The following is a 15,048-nucleotide window of genomic DNA, read 5'->3' on the forward strand; positions in this document are numbered from 1 at the left end:
GTAGATTTGATTTCTCTTGAAACCCCATATGCCTTAAAGTATTGTTTCTTTTAATGGGGATTAGTAACGTTTCTTTTCTGTGACGGCAGTTCTGTGTAATAGAGTTGTGTTACCTTTAAACAGTTTACCTGTTCATAAAAGAAAGGAGGGAAAAACCCAACCCTTGGATGATTGGTTTAATAAGATAAGACTTGGGCTTTGTATTCTCTCTTATACATTATGCTAGGCATGAAGGAAGGAAAGGTGTTTGCTTAAGGTCTGAATAGACTTTGAATTAAAGAGAAAAAAGCAGTTTGGTTTTGAGGAAGAAAAAGGTGACAGTCATCTTAAGAAGCAGAAAATGAAGAGGTCTTGAGGGTATATAGTGCTAAATTATTTCTTGGTTACTGAGGAGATATATTCAATAGTGTGAGGTAAAAAGAATTTTTAAAAAAATCTTTAGTAGTTTGTAAGAAAGCATGCTGAAAAGGTACTTGGTAGTGTCACACGTCGAAAAAACCGACATAATCAGAAAAATATAGTTTTCTCCATCTCCATAAATTCCTGGCATTGAAGTAAACACTGTAGTTATTTATATCACAGTGATTCAGCCTTGTGCACAATTTGTTTTGTTGAATAGCTTGAGCTCTCCAAATAACTGAGTTTTAAAACACTTGTCTATAATAAATTCATTATTCCTATACCAGGTTTCTCATCTGTGAAATTAGGGGTATTACTCCCAACAGTGTTACAGGGGAATCACCAAGCAAAAACACTTGCAAATGTTCTAAATGTGAACCCGTACCGTGAATATACTTTCTCAGGGAAAAGATGTAGCCATAAAGTCCTGGTACAAACTCTTGAGTACAGAGGAATACCAGGGTACTCGAGAACAGGTACTGGCCGCACAGAAACAGGAGTCTGGACTACAGTCTCTGGTTCCTGTAGCACGGGTTCTTCCGACAGTTTGTGCGCGCCAGGACTTTTTATTGTAATATTTGTACAGCTTGTGGGTTAGATGAATTATTTCCACTAAACAAAACTTTTCACATACACAAGCATCCAGATGGCTTGTCTCAGCTCCCTGTTCACCAGGCACCATGTCAATATGTTTCTTATCAGTTTTAAAAATTTCTCCCTAAATTTCTCTTAGCTCGAAGTAGTTGAAGAGGCCCAATTACTGTGATCCCAGCTGGGACTTTTGGATGGGAAATATGCAGGGCTGCCAGATGAGATCATGAGTCTGATCTAGTGTTTATCTGTTAAATCTGTTTATAACTGCTTACTCTTGACTTGCAGTTTTAAAGCAGCCATTTAATGTCACTGGGTTGGGGACTATGCCCGTATCGGTCTAGAGCCGCCATAATGCAGGGTTGTTGGACTCTCCTCTTTTTCTCAACGACTGCGTGCACTTCGGGGCTTGACAAACAGCTTAATCTGCCTAGCCCCCCCTCCAAGAAATTTGAAATAGCCCCTTTTTTTTTGCAGGGGAGGGAGTGCTGTGCTCTGTTCTTTCTTGCAATTTGGGGTTGTTATAAAATCTCTCAAGGATGGTACGGCACATAATTTAAAAGTGGTTCTGAAAGAGCAAATGAAGGTGAACGTGAGGAATTTGCTGAATTCCCAATTAGAGTCTTTGCCTGAAGAAAAGTGGGTTATTTAGATCTATTAAGCATTCACATAGGAAAGTAGGAAATAAAATGTTGGTAAAAGAAATCCTAAGGAAGTTTGAAGAAGGAAAAGTAGCTGGAAGTGTTAGCATCATCCTTTCCCCAAGGAAATTCTCAGGAAGAAGCACAGGTTCTCACACGTAAACCGGTCTGTATTCTAATGACAAGTATATGTGGAGATCTCAAGTTTGCCCAGCTTTTCCCTAGGTAAAATAGTTCATCAGATATTACATGGCTGTGTGAAACTGCCCTCAGACTTTGCATTGTGGCCTTTCTTCAAGGATCTACTTGTTTAAACTTATCTAGACTCTCTTTATAAAATGCTATCTTGTATTGACTTTGCCCTTACTCCATGGTTCTTCAGGCATTTCGAAATGCTGAGAAGGTATTTGCGCCTGTTGTAAATGAAAGTAGAAAATACAGCTAGCGCTCGTGGTACCTGAAGTGCAAAGAATGAGTTATTTGCTAGGATTCCTGTCCGTAAGGAAGCCAAGCTAGTTTTAGAACCAAAGCTCTTGCCTCCCTAGGCCGTGTACGTTACTGATCGTTCTGCAGTGCGGCACATTTTGGTGCCCTAAGTCACTGTCTTTGTTGTAAAATTACTCTTCTACTCCTTAGTGAATGATCAAACCATCATAATGACAAGCGGCTATGGACCTCCCTTCAGCAGTGGCTTTTATGTTTCTGATTATCTACACAGATTTGAACTGTTGGTCCACAAAACTGAAACCCTTTGTCTTGCTGTGTAATTAGAATGCAGTAGAACATTTTAAAGCCTTGGGGAGGAGGGTAGGACTTAACCCCCTTAAAGTGGAATAGGTTATCTTGACAGGGCATTTGTTAATTATTCTATTCTTATTTCCTTACACATATATACAGCATTTCTTTCTTTATAATTAAATGCAAACTTTTCTTGCTGTTTCAGTAGACTTTAGTACTTATTACATGGAAACATTTTTTAAAATGAGAGAACCACAAATAGTCAAGGATTTTTTTGTACGTAAAAATAAGAAGAGGCAAGGAAAATAGAGTAAATCCTTGTAGGATATGGAAAATATATCTAATGCATTATAAACATGGGAATAGGATAAGAAGTAAAACAATTCTAGTGAACATTAGGCTAGTCTAGAATCTTAAAAATAATAAAATCTGCCTAAAAAGGCTAATATTTATAAAAATAAACCGTGAAATATATATATATATTTCTCCCCTCCGCCTCCCCCGCAAAGCTGAAGTCTTTATTGACAGAATCAACAGAACATGCATGGCCGAGTTGGCCACAACGTCCCAACACAGCACATTCTAACATTCAAATTAGACTCATTTAAATGTGGCTCCTTTTGATTCCTTCACCTTGGTACTGTGATGATTATCTGTACGCAGGGATTCTATATTGAAACAACCTCACTCACGTCACCACTATCACTCAGTTTTTGGAGACTAACAGCTTGGTCCAAATTTTAAAAAAGGTAATAGGCTAAAAGACAAAAAAATAAAGTCAACTACCCTATCAGGCCTAATCAAGAATGACTTAATATTATTCATTCTCTTCTTTGAACATTTTCCTTAAGTGTTTTACTAGAGCTACTAGCTCAGGGTTCCCACCACATGCATCAGTTTGTTTATAGACTTTAGATTCAAGCTCTTTAAGGGTATTCCGAGTGTATTCAAAAGAACCTACGTTCTCAGAGAAAGGTAATGTACACAGTATTTTTAAAGATCTACATTTTCGGTTCTCTGGCACAAGATATTGTGTACCTGGGTGCTTTCAAGCCTCGAGCAAATAGCATGAATAGTAGGGAATGAGAACTTTCCCTCTGTTAGATCTTCACAAAAGCTTTTGTTTTCACTATATTCTTGGGAGTGTAGATTAGCATAATCATCCCTGATTTGGAAAAAGAGCCCAAGTGTATTCAGTAGTGGCTTTAAATCTTCTCTGTAATCAGAGAACAACTGCATGAGACCTACTGCTAATCCAAATAGTCCACCTGTCCTTTGTAGCACCGTTGCTTTACATTCTTCTCCAGTGGGAGAAGTGTAATCAGCCCTCCAGTAGATATCTAGGCCTTGTCCCTGATGGAGTTCTAAAAACTGGCGGGTAAAAAGCTTTACTGCATCTGGGTGATCAAGGGTTAAGACTTTCTCTAAGCCAAGAAGATAGACATAATTGGCAGAATTGATGACAGATGGAATTCCATAGATGCTGTGTGCCACTGGAAAGCCACGTCGGAGTTTTGAGTTGTCTTCACTAGCATCGATGAGTAAACTGGCATTATGCGACATTTCCGTCACTTCAATGATAATCTGTAGCTTGTCTTCTGGAACCTTTAGCCAATGATTAAACGCCTGTGAAAGTTTGGTTTTCACTTGTTTACCTGGTAACTGAAGTAAGTACTTGTAAGGTTCTAGAAGAATTCTTCGGGCTGTTTCTTGAGTATTCTTCATTGTTTTTTAATTTCAAAGCTGATGGTTCGAGGATGATATCACAACTTTCATGCTGGGGGTCCGGGAGTAGCAGTACCCAGCATCAACTTCCCACCTTATAGTTCAGAACAAGGCTCCCCCGGACACCTGCATGAATCCCTCCCCTCACTTCACCATAGAACTCTCCGCCCTCCTCACCTGGCAGCAACGCCGCATTACTCGGTGCAAGAAAATGCACCATCCCATGAACTACATTTTTAAGACTAGAATTTCTCTTCTAAAAATGTAGTGATAAATTTCAGCAGAAAACAATTTGAGAAAAATTAAGGGGTACCTTGAGTAACCCTGACATTGCATAAAAGGATGTAAGTTTTTGTTTTCTAGCCATAGTGGACAAGTTATTTATTTATTTATCTACCTACCTACCTACCTACCTACACCGGGTCTTCGTTGCAGCACATGGGCTCTTTAGTTGTGGCTTGCAGGATCTTTAGTTGTGGCGTGCAGGATCTAGTTCCCTGGCAGGGGATCGAACCTGGGCCCCCTGCATTGGGAGCATGGAGTCTTACCCACTGGACCACCAGGGAAGTCCCTAAAGATTAATGTTTTAAAATTAAAAGATCCAGATAATTTCCCTGGAAAATACAGTTGGGTAGAAAATTCCTAGTGTAAACCATTTTAATCTATTTTATTCTTTATTTGCCTGACACAAGATATCACTCAAAAGTGAATGGATGAATAAATACACAGAACTTAAAGAGTATAGAAATGCATTATGGGAAATGAAAATAAGTTTAGATGGAAAAGAATTCACTCAAGCAGAAAGTTTATAACAAAGGAGCAAAAACAGGCAAAGTATAAAAGCGTTTCTGCACTTTAAAAAGTAGGAATAAAAATTAGAATTCACACATCATTATAGTATAATTTTTAAATTTTTATTGGAGTATAGTTGATTTACAATGTTGTGTTAGTTTCTGCAGTAAAGCAAAGTGAATCAGTCATACGTATACATATATCCACTCTTTTTTCAATTCTTTTCCCATATAGGCCATTACAGAGTATTGAGTAGAGTTTCCTGTGCTGTACAGTAGGTCCTTATTAGTTATCTATTTTATATATCATAGTGTGTACATGTCAATCCCAATCTCCCAATTTATCCCTCCCCCCGGTAACTATAGCTTTGTTATCTACATCTGTGACTATTTCTGTTTTGTAAAAAGGTTCATTTGTACCATTTTTAAAGATTCCACATATAAGCGATATCATATGATATTTGTCTTTGTCTGACTTACTTCAGTCAGTATGACCATCTCTAGTTCCATCCATGTCGTTGCAAACAGCATTATTTCATTCTTTTTAATGGCTGAGTAATATTCCATTGTCTATATGTACCGCATCTTCTTTATCCACTCCTCCGTTGCTGGATACTTAGGTTGCCTCCATGTCTTGGGTATTATAAATAGTGCTGCAGTGAACATTGGGGTATGTGTATCTTTTTAAATTATGGTTTTCTTCAGATATGTGCCCAGGAGTGGGATTGCTGGATCATATGGTAGCTCTATTTTTAGTTTTTTAAGGAACCTCCATACTGTTCTCCATAGTGGCTGGTACTAACGTACATTCCCACCAACAGTGTAGGAGGGTTCCCTTTTCTCCACACCCTCTCCTGCATTTATTGTTTGTAGACTTTTTTGACGATGGCCATTCTGACCAGTGTGAGGTGATATCTCATTGTAGTTTTGTTTTTCATTTCTTTAACTCTTAGCGACGTTGAGCATCTTTTCATGTGCCTCTCAGCCATCAGTATGTCTTCTTTGGAGAAATATCTATTTAGATCTTCTGCTCATTTTTTGATTGGGGTGTTTGTTTTTTTGATATTGAGCTGCATGAGTTCTTTGTATATTTTGGAGGTTAATCCCTTGTTGGTTGCTTTGTTTGCAAATATTTTCTCCCATTCTGTGGGTTGTCTTTTCCTTTTGTTTATGGTTTCCTTTGCTGTGCAAAAGCTTTTAAGTTTCATTAGGTCCCATTTGTTTGTATTTTCATTACTCCAGGAGGTGGATCAAAAAAGATCTTGCTGCAGTTTATGTCAGAGAATGTTCTGCCTATGTTTTCCTCTAAGAATTTTATAGTATTGGTCTTACATTTAGGTCTTTAATCCATTTTGAGTTTATTTTTGTGTGTGGTGTCAGAGAATGTTCTAATTTCATTCATTTATGTGTAGCTGTCCAGTTTTCCCAGCACCACTTATTGAAGAGACTGTCTTTTCTGCATTGTATATTCTTGCCTTCTTTGTCATAGATTAGGTGACCATAGGCGAATGGGTTGATCTCTGGACTTTCTATCCTGTTCCATTGATCTATATTTCTGTTTTTGTGCCAGTCCCATACTGTTTTGACTCCTGTAGCTTTGTAGTATAGTCTGAAGTCAGGGAGACTGATTGCTCCAGCTCTATTTTTCTGTCTTAAGATTGCTTTGGCTATTCAGGGTCTTTTGTGTTTCCATACAAATTGTAAAATTTTTTGTTCTAATTTTGTGGAAAATGCTATTGGTAATTTGGTAGGGATTGCATTGAATCTGTAGATTGCCTTGGGTGCTACGGTCATTTTGGCAATATTGATTCTTCCAATCCAAGAACATGGTATATATCTCTCCATCTTTTTGTGTCATCTTTGATTTCTTTCACCAGTATCTTACAGTGTTCTGAGTACAGGTCTTTTGCCTCCTTAGGTAGGTTTATTCCTAGGTATTTTTTTCTTTTTTGATGCGATGGTAAATGGGATTGTTACACTATAAGTTTTCATAGAATTTTGGTATTCATTTAGAAGGCCAATGTAATATGCAAATAAAGGAAAATTGAATAGAAGGTGGAAAAAGACTGTTCACGGTTACAGGTCATAGACACACCTCAATGAAAAAAGCACACAGCCGCATTATGAAAGAGAATCTGCCTGTTTTCCACATCTTAGAATGCTGGATAAAGGAGAAACGGAAAGTCTTTTATATAGGCTTAGAAAAGTCCACGGCAAGATGTTGATCTTTGCCAGCCTCCACTCTGTCTTCTTGGTTTATCTGTGGGGCCTTTCACCAAATTCTAAAAACATACTTAACACAACCCTAAGAATGAATTCTAATTCACTGATATTAAAAGTATGGTGTGTATTTGATTGATTAGGGTGTTTTTTTGTATTTGTGCATAACATTAAATGTATACCTGTGAAAAAGTACTGAATCTCTACATTGCAGCTAAGGGGAGGGCAAGGAAAGTGTGTCTTCTTGGTAACCACTTATCATGTCTGAGGGGCTTTCTGGTCAAAAGCAGTGTAATAAATAAAGGTGTCAGTCAGACTGACCTGGCTCAAATCCAGATTTTGCCACTTACTAATCCAAAGTTGTTTTCTCCCTTTAAGACTGACAGTACCTATCACAAAAGGTGAGAGGATCAAATTAAACGAGATAGGTATTTTTAAAGCCATAGAACTCAGTAAATGGTAAAAATTCTGATAATTGATGGTGATGATGACTTACACAAGGAACTGGTTTTAATTCCTTAGGTCCCCTTTTCTACAGACTGATTTAAAAATAATTTCTGTAGAATCCCAAATTCTCCTGGGTTCAGAGTACTTTTAAACATCGATTTGTATTATAGTATGATTAATGAAGTAGATTCATCAGTCCTTCCTTGGAGTTTTTTAGGGAAGCAGAGTGCAGAGTAACAGTGTTGTCCTTAATGTTCTCAAGTCTTCAAAATATTGTGAGCCCAACAAGCACACTCTCATCTCCCTTTTATCCTATTAAGCTAACCATGCTTGTCTTTCTCCATTTCCGGTTCCAGTTGAATCTTGCAAACCAAAGAACCCCACCTCAATTCCGTATAAACTAATTTATTTAACAGCCAGTGAGATTCTTTAAAGTTTTTTTGTCTAGGCAGCCTATTAGAGAGGGAGAAATTCAGCCTCTGCCTTGTCAGATCACCAGTAAGTGGCCTTGAGGTGATGCATGAAAGTGGAGGAAGAGTGCGGATAAAAGTTGCTCAGAGGCGAGATCTGTTTTGACGCTTTATTTTGGATCCCCGTGCAGCACAGGAAGTACTTTGCAGTGAACTTCCGAAGTTTGGACTTCACTGTTTACATTCTTTTCAACCAACTCTTGCTTAAGCCCAAATTCTTGGTTGGAAAGAGCTCACAAGCCATTTGATGGTCTAAGCAAGAGTTTTTTTAAAAAACAAGTTTAAGGAGCAAAATGCTACCGTCCTTTTTTAATTTCTATATTTTTGCTGTATTCATCAGAGAACAGATTTCCCACCCACGGATCGATTTATCTGTAATGGTGTTAATAAGTGACTTTGAGGACCAAATAAGTAACTTATTGGTAAAGTTGGCACTCATTTTTATCCTCAGTAAAGTTGAGGATATAACATCATTGACTTTTAAAAATACTTTTAATCTTTAAATATAATGAAACCTTTCCTCTCTAAGGACTTGTCATTATCCTGATGTGTAGCTTAAAAATCAATAGCTAGGATGTACATGTTTCGCCTCCTCTCAGTATTTAACTTTAAGATTACCCTAAATATGGTTATACACGCGCAGTGTGGGAGAGTCCTCTGGATCCTATTGGGATGAGGGATGTTCACTGCTGACAAACTGGAAAGCAGAAACAGGGCTGTAAAAATATACTTGGGGTCTATTGTGGGCTGTGTCTGATCTTTTTTTTTTTTTCTTTTTTTGGCTGCATTGGGCTTTCTCTAGTTGCAGCGAGCAGGGGCTACTCTTCGTGGCATTGCATGGGCTTCTCATTGCAGTGGCTTCTCTTGTTTCGGAGCACGGACTCTAGGCGCGCGGGTTCAGTAGTTGTGGCGCATGGGCTTAGTTGCTTCACGGCATGTGGGATCTTCCTGGACCAGGGCTTGAACCCGTGTCCCCTGCACTAGCAGGTGGATTCTTAACCACTGCACCACCAGGGAAGCCCTGTGTCTGATCTTTAAATGGAAGTCTTTTCAAAATGATTTTGGAACGTTTAGGCAACTGTCTTTTTTCAGTTATAGGGTTTGTTTATATCAGCACTGTTCTCCCCTCTTCCCTCCTTCTTTCTCCTACACCAGCCACTAATAAAGACTCAAAGGAAACTTTGCAGAATGATGCTTAAAGCACATACAGAAAGTTAAGGTGGCTGCTCGAATGATCTAACACACACTTTAGGTGAACCTGAAAGAAGAGTGTGTTAAATACATTCTCTTTTTCTGCCTACCTCACAAGTAGGACTTATTCTTCATATGCTTTTCTACGTAGGCACAGAAATAGTTGGTTTTTATAATTCTGAGACTGTTTACTTTGCAGAGTGTTAATCATTCAGGGTATCTCAGCGTTCAGAAAGTACTTGAATAACACATAAACACACATATATCCACTGTCTTATTTTTCCTGGCATGCACCTAATACGTGTTAGGTGCAGAAGCAGGTTGGTTTCCTTCTTTTCATTAATTAGAAAGTTAGTATGTAATTAGTATGATTATTCTTTGCCTTGAAGAGCTAACACCACCACTAAACTCTGGTCTCAACACCAGTAACCTTTTTATCTTTAAAGTACTAAGTCATACATTGGATGTGGAATTAGTAAGCATTTAGAGACACATCCTTTCCCAGTTTAATTCTGGGTTTTGTGATTTCCTCAAGCTGTATGAACACATGTGTGGCCATCACTAGGAAAAGAGATTTAAGCTTTTTTTTTGGTGGTACGCAGGCCTCTCACTGTTGTGGCCTCTCCCATTGCGGAGCACAGGCTCCGGACGCGCAGGCTCAGCGGCCATGGCTCACGGGCCCAGCCGCTCCGCGGCATGTGGGATCTTCCCGGACCGGGGCATAAACCCGCGTCCCCTGTATCGGCAGGCAGACTCTCAACAACTGCGCCACCAGGGAAGCCCTAAGCTTTTTTTTTTTAATAGTTGTAATTGATAGGAATTTGAACATAAACACCCTTGCTTTTTCATCAAATATACTATGTGACCAACTGTGTATATTTTCTAGACTGGCTGGTGTAGAAATATAGACTATGGCTAGCAATAGGGTATGATTTCTTTTGTTAGTTTTATTGTTTAGTTTTCTTTTTTCTTCAGTGCCACACTCGCTGATTTAAGCTCACAATCTGGGCTTTACAGAGACGAACTACATACCCTAGAAATCATTTACACTGGTACAGCATGGTTTATCCCTTACATTTCTTCAGGCTGTCTCTTTAATCCCTGAAACTCTTGCTGTGACAGCCATAAGGTTGTGGACAAGTACAGGGAAGTACCTGGTTGAGGCAGAACCTGTTTGTTGATTTCTCAAATAAGTTAACCTCAAAATTCTGAGGTTCCTCTGGTGTTCAGTGGGGCAACAGACATCGGACTAGATGTCACAGACCAACATTAAGCAGATGTGGACCATCAAAAGTTTGTCAGTAGGTTTGCCCCGTATCACCTCAAGATCTTCTCAAACACTTAAATGAAAACCATTGCCTAGAATCTGCTTTCTTTTAAGCTTTCATTGTGAGTGCTATTTGAGTGCCGTCATTCGGCAGATAGCAGGAGTGAAAGGCGGTCATTCAGCTATTACCTTTAACCCCAGGGGAAAGAGGAGATGCTCATGGTTGTAGTCTCTGTCCCAACAATGAGGTAGGAGAGAAAGAGGCTTGAGGACTAGACAGTAAAAGGAACTGCTGGCAGCACAAGTCACATTTGGCATCTGTGGGTTAAGGATTCCAAGAGACGCCTTTGTCCGTACCAGAACAGTTGACCCCCTGTTTACCTTCAGAGTCCTCAGGGTAAAAACGTTAACGTCGGGATTCTTGAATGAAAGAATACTATGTGCACTCTGTCCTATGTTTCTTTCCGTGTAATATTATCTATTTCAAAGTGTTGCTGTAAAATACTGCTTTAACGGGTAACTGACTGTGCGTGAAGTGGAGACATCCTCTTCCTAACATTGTCAGGGCCCAGCTCTCTCAGTCATCCTTTTCAGGACAGTTTGAGAGCATAGTGGCAGAAGTTCAAACGATCATGCCCTCTCGACCCTGTGGAAAATAAACTCCGTTTGACTCTGATTCTCTTGACATGTTAAAGATGGAGTTTATAGCTTCTTCAAAGGCCCTGTCATGACTTTATAGTTGTCCTATACAAAGCAGATTCTTCCCGGGCATGGTTACGTACACAGGGGGTGGCTGCCTAACAGAAAGTGTGCTTTAGTGGAAAAGAAAGGCATTGAGCTGTCTTCGTATCAAGTCACCAGATATGGAGACCCAGATATCTCCGAATTAGGTACTTTTACCTAATTCTCCTCCATAGTGGATCCCGTCTCTGGAGTTACCAGCCAGTCTCCCAAGAGCTACTCAGACTGTGAGAACATTGCAATAGAAATGGGCAAGAGAAGCAGGACACACATCTGTTCCCTGTGGGGGAGATGAAACCAGGTAGAATAAAAGAATTCTTTGAACCTGTACAGCACCATCTCCTCAAAACAGCAGCTCAGGTATCCCGCTTTCTGCAGTTGGAGGAAACCTCATAGTTGAGCATGAATCACATCCTTCTCTTTTCCAAGTGGTAGAAGCACCTTTCCAGAAAGTCCAAAGGCGAAGAAACCCCTATGAGTCCACGTTAGGAAGAACAGCTCTTTAGTTGGCCACAGGAATGTTTCATAGGCCAGCATTAATCTAACCATTTTTTCTTACAATCAACCCTATGAGGTACGGACTGTTATTCCCAGTTTACAGATGAGGAAACTGAGGCACAGAAAAAGGTTAAATAAACATACCCAGGAGCGGTGGTGGAGGTAGATATGAATGCCCACACAATTGCCACATTTTAAGCCTCTTTTTGGGGGGGAGGTTCTACCCAAAATTGGTTGTGCCCTTGAGTGGGGTATCTCCTTTATAATTGTCACTTTAATTCACTGCCACTGATGGTACCTCTGGAGAACCTGTTTTCTTGCTCTTTCACCAGTAATTGGAAGGGGATCCACCAAAACCATTTTCTTTTTGTTTTTTTCTAGTCCTTCTGGATTAGGGGAGTGGGGTGGTCAGAAACAGAGTTTCCCTCATTTTGTTCTTGGGTCAGATCTGTCCCAACGGTAACCACTTTGTAGGTTTTACCTTAAGAGTGTGGCTTAGTGTGGCGAGGGTATGAATTTGAGGTCTACAGTTTGTTCACATGAAAATGAAGCCCCTTGGAAGTGTATTTTAAAAGTGGCCGCGTCACTAAGAAATATAAAAATTCTTTTATTCCAGGCTCAGGTTGGCTAGTGAGGAATGAGAATGGGTTTCTCTATCACAGCCAGGCTGATTCCATTATAACACTCACCTGAGCTTGCTCCACAGTATTATTGAAGGAGGAATTACATAGGCTTCAAATCAGGGGTAAGCCTCTGGAGACATTTTAGGGTAGACGTGGATATTCCTTTCACTAAAAATTTCCAAACAAGATAAAGTTTCATTGTATTTTATGGAACATCTACGAATTTTTTTTTAATTCAAGGGGTTAAAAACGAGGGGCTATAAGACATCTAGAAACCTACTACTTATTGGAAGACTTTTAAATTAGTCAGTGGAGCAGGAATTGTACCTGGACTTATAGCCCAGCTCCAACTCACATAGCCACATAAGCCCAGAGAGCCCTTTGGAAAGGGGTCTCTTTGTTAAAGTATGATCTAGATACGTTCCCAATGGAGAGGGACACCTTCTTTCCAAATGTCTCTGCTTAGGCGAGGAGGAGTGAGTAGTAAATCAGATTATTCTAGGTAAATCCAGGGCAAGCATTCTGAGGTAGTTGGATTAAGAAAAAGAACAAGGCGTAATTGATCTGATAGTTTCTCAACGGACAGTGACCCAGTAGCACGAGCTGTTGTATTAACAGTACTGATATTTCTGCAAGCAATGCCCTTATTTAGGAATAACATGAAATGTGGTTTACATCTGATGGATTCTTCTCCTCACTCGTTCATTTTCTGTTGGAACTCGCGTCTATCTAAACTTCAGCACAGTGGAAACTGAACAACAACCTCCATTATTATGTGAAAATAATGTAGTCTTTGGAATATAAGGCACTTCACAGAGCTGTAATGTACACACACGATCAACAGGAATGAAAATTAAACTCCGATCTTTATTCTACCAGTAGTTAACTGGGAATTTAGGCAGATTACGTGACTTTTCTCCATGTTCATTTCTTCATGTATGTTGGGGAGCGTACGGCACTTTGGATGAGGCAGTTCTTATATCGTATGGGACTACCCTGCCCGTTGTAGGAGTTTAACATCCTTATTATTTTCTGCCCACTGAGTGCTCTCATACATTTCCAAATGTCCCTCAGGAGTGTGCAGGATAGTGGGGGTAGGAGACAGGTGCAGTGAGGAACGCTACACATGGTTGAAAACTACTAGGTTAGGAGGTCCCCCCCAATTTTCTTTTCTTATCTTCTCTTTATGTATAACATACAGCTCTTCCCTGAACTTCCCTCCACACTGTTGTCTGTGAATGAGCCCCATCCACTCCATAGTAACAGGTTACCCAGGTGTGTGTTTCTATTTGGCCTGTCATTGAGCCATTTTAAGACCCTGACTGAATGTAACAGTTGTTTTCAGAATCCTGGGGAAACGTCTGCATGTACCTCGCCTAGAGTCTGTTTCTAATTCTATTGAACGTTTTATGCTGCCTTTAGAAGAGAAAGCTGAATGTATTCAGAAAACTGTAAATATATTTTTTGGTCCCCTGAGACGTCAGAATATCTCTGAAGTACGTATTTACTTCCTCTGAGCTTCTGATGGAAGTGACATGTCTATCAATAATTTTCAGAAAACAGTTAATATTTCCAACTTCTTTTTAACTCTAAAAGGTAAATGTTGATTCTTTCGGCTTCATTCCCTTTTATATGTTGAATGATTTGTGGCCCCCAGGTTATTTCCTTTCCTTGTGACCAAACTGCTGTTTGAAAATAGAAGGCTTTTATTTTCACTCCTCTTTACAAAATGTTTTAAAATTTAACAAGCATAGAGAAATGGACATCGAAGCCACGTTGAGACGCCACTTCACACCTACTAGGATGGCGAAGATAAAGACAAGCAATAACAGGCATTGGTGAGGATGTGAAAAAATTGGAATCCTCATACACTGATAGTCGGATTGAAATGGTGTAGCTCCTTCAGAAAACAGTTTCACAGTTCTTCAAAAAAGTTAACATAGGGGCTTCCCTGGTGGCGCAGTGGTTGAGAGTCCGCCTGCCGATGCAGGGGACGTGGGTTCGTGACCCGGTCCGGGAGGATACCACGTGCCGCGGAGCGGCTGGGCCCGTGAGCCATGGCCGCTGAGCCTGCGCGTCCGGAGCCTGTGCTCCGCAACGGGAGAGGCCACAGCAGTGAGAGGCCCGCGTACCACAAAAAAAAAAAAAAAGTTAACATAGAGTTACTATATGCTGCAGCAGTTCTTCTAGAGAATTGAAAACATATATCCACACAAAAACGTGTACACAGTGTTCATAGCAGCCAAAAAAGTGACAACAACCCAATGTCCAACTGATGAAAGGATAAACACAATGTGGTATGTTTGTACAGTAGAATATTATTCAGCAGTAAACAGTGGATGAACCTTGGAAACATTCTGATTAAAAGAAACCAGTGTGACGAAAGACCTCATGTTGTATGATTCCGTTTATAGGAAATATCCAACATGAATAGGTACTTTCTCAGAGACTGAAAGTAGATTAGTGGTTGGGGGAGGGGAGTGAGTGAAGAGGGAGAGGGAGGAATGAGCAGTGAGTGCGAATGGGTGCAGTTTCCTTCTGGGGTGATGAAAACGTTCCAAAGATGTATTGTGGTGATGGTTGCACAACTCTGTGACTGTACTAAAAATCATGACATTTAATGCAAAAGAGTGAATTTTATGGTATGTGAATTATTTTTAGTAACAGCTGTATGAAGTATATCTATAATAGCAGAAACTATTCCAG

General features: G+C 39.8%; 1 protein-coding gene and 1 pseudogene across 6 annotated transcripts in view; one reads left to right on the forward strand and one right to left on the reverse strand.

The window, feature by feature from the left end:
* Positions 1-15,048, forward strand: part of RBPMS (RNA binding protein, mRNA processing factor) — a 185,917-nt gene that overhangs the window by 88,403 nt on the left and 82,466 nt on the right. The gene's annotated exons all lie outside the window — the stretch shown is intronic.
* Positions 3,187-4,225, reverse strand: LOC113628828 (geranylgeranyl pyrophosphate synthase pseudogene; annotated as a pseudogene).

The sequence above is a fragment of the Aethalodelphis obliquidens genome, unplaced genomic scaffold (genome assembly GCF_003676395.1).
Source record: "Aethalodelphis obliquidens isolate GAN/ISIS:26980383/991018 unplaced genomic scaffold, ASM367639v1 scaffold25, whole genome shotgun sequence".
Classification (NCBI taxonomy): Eukaryota; Metazoa; Chordata; class Mammalia; order Artiodactyla; family Delphinidae; genus Aethalodelphis; species Aethalodelphis obliquidens.